This window comes from Echinops telfairi, unplaced genomic scaffold, assembly GCF_000313985.2.
Source record: "Echinops telfairi isolate 266 unplaced genomic scaffold, ASM31398v2 ScPeMD7_6273;HRSCAF=7185, whole genome shotgun sequence".
In the NCBI taxonomy this organism is placed as follows: Eukaryota; Metazoa; Chordata; class Mammalia; order Afrosoricida; family Tenrecidae; genus Echinops; species Echinops telfairi.
The window spans coordinates 1,286,954-1,289,620 of NW_022110173.1; positions in this window are offsets into that span (position 1 = coordinate 1,286,954).

The window sequence follows — 2,667 nt, forward strand, 5'->3', positions numbered from 1 at the left end:
TTTACCAATAATATGGATTTTATAAAAAATACATCGTTTATATATGTTTAATTCACTTTTTCAATAAAAGATGCAATTAGAAATACTCTGTTGGTGTTTTTTGTAGTTTCTTGTTACGAGCATATTTCTATTCTGCTGACATATTTACCCCAGCTTACCTGTTGTCTATGGCAACAGTTCTCAACCTGTGGGTCGCGACCCCTTTGGGGGTCAAACAACCCTTTAACAGGGGTCGCCTGATTCATAACAGTAGCAAAATCACAGTTATGAAGTAGCAACAAAAATAATTTTATGGCTGAGGGGTCACCACCACATGAGGAACTGTATGCAAGGGTCGTGGCATGAGGAAGGTGAGAACCACTGCTCTATGGTGTGTACAGTTGGGTCCAAGTGTAATCCTTTTCCTAAACGATTCCATCTGATGTTGGAGATAGCAATGATGTACAGCAAAGGGGATGGCACTGGCACTTTGTCCTTCGTGTGAATCTCAGAGTGTTTGTTTTAGCCAAATTGCTGTGCATTTGGGGGCGAAATAATTGTGTGTGTACCTGGACAGCTTCTGGGGAGTAGGTGGTAAAGCATCGTTTTGATTCAGCTAAGGCAAAGACAGCACTCACGTTTATATATTTGTATTTGTAATTTAGAGAAAATAGTGATGGAACTGCCACTAAGAAATATTCCCTAATATAAAATAGTAATTTATAAATTATCAAGAGTTCATGAGGGAGGCGGGAGGGGGAGAGGAAAAGGAAAATGAGCTGATTCCAGGAACCCAAGCAGAAAGGGAGTTTCAAGAATGATGAGGGCGATGAAGGTATAAGTGTGCTTTACACAATTGAGGTATATGTGGATTGTGATAGGAGTTGTATGAGCCCCAATAAAGTGATTTAAAAAAAGGAAATATTCCTTTTTCGAAAGGCCTCCATAGTTTTTTTCACAGATAATTTATGGAAACTTAAGAGCGATCAGTTGCGGACTTTGGGGGGGATTTCTGTAAGGGGTTGGTTTTTCCTTTTGTCCTAGTACATAGGGTGCTTTGACTTCAGAACTCCTGCTTTTTTTTTTTAATCCCCTTTGCTGGCAAAACAAAAACGTATATGAAATCATAGAATTTCAGGATAAGAAGGCACTTTAGAAATCATATTGCCCATTGTGTAGAAGACTCAGACCTACTGCCATTGACTACAAATAACAATTGATGCTTCTCAATTCCAATGAGATATTTGCAAATTATATACCAAAGAAACTTGTATGCTGAATAGCTAAAAATAAACTCAAAACTCAACAGTAAAAAGATAAATAATATGGGGAAAGTATCTGAATAGATAAGCAAAAGGCCAATAATCACATCATCAGTTTCTAGCAAACTGTCAAAACCACAATGAAATACCACAACAGCCATACTCACTGCTACTGAGTGAGTTCCACCTCATATCAGCCCTATAAGACAGAGTAGAACTGCCCCATGGGGTTCCAAAGGTTATAAATCTTCACAGAGCAAAAAGGGTCATCTTGTTTTGGAGTGGCTGCTGGGTTCGAAATGTTGACCTTGTGCTTAACAGCCACTGTTCACCCACTGTGTAGAACCCCTGATGCCACTGGGCTCTGTTTACATTGTTAGGTGCACTTGAGTTGGTTCCGACTGATCGTTACAATGGAACCCAACTGCCCGGTCCCGGGCCATCCTCACCATTGTTCTGTTCCAACCATCATTGCAACCATGGTGTCTGTCGTCTTGTCAAGGGTCTTTCACTTTACCGAGCATGGTCTTTTTCACGGACTGGTTTCATGACATGTCCAAAGAGCATGAGACAGGTCTGCTTGTACTTCTTCCAAGACAGATTTATTCATTCTTTTGGCAGTCCATGGTATTTTCAATATTCTTCATCAGCACCAGAATTCAAATGCACCAATTCTTCTTTGGTCTTTGTTACTCACTTTCCATCCTCCACATGACTATACGCTGGTTGAAGCCTTGTGCAGCAGGTTGATCCAGTGCAATGCATTGCTTGATCCCCGGATGCTCCTCCCATGAGTAGTGATTGTGGATACGAGCAAGATGAATCCTTGACAACTTCAATTTTTTTTGGTTATCATTATGCTTCCTATTGGTCTAGTGAGAATTTTGGTTTTCTGCACGTAAAAGGCTGCAATCCTTGATCTTTATCAGCAAGTGCTTCAAGTCCTCCTCGCGCTCAGCTAGGAAGGTGTGCCATCTGCACATCTGGGTTGCTATTGGAGCCTGACTCCACACCTGATGCCTACTTCTTTATTTTGTCTGCCTTCTCTGACTTTGACACAAGCAATAACAAATTCCATGTTCACAAGGACATGGAAAACTAGAAACTTCAGGCATTGCTAGTGGAATGTAAAGTGGTAGCTGCTTTGGAAAACAGTTTATAATTCCTTAAAAATATAAGCACTGTTAGCAAATGACCCAGCGATTACATTTCTAGATATACCAGGGGGCTTTGCACTGGACATCCCCTTACAGAAGGGTCTTGGTGGGTGGGTGGGTGGAGGGAGACAAGCCAGTCAGGGTGCGATGTAGCAATGATGAAACAACTTTCGTCTAGTTCCTAAATGCTTCCTCCCCGCCCCACTATCATGATCCCAATTCTACCTTGCAAGTCTGGCTAGACCAGAGGATGTACACTGGTACAGATA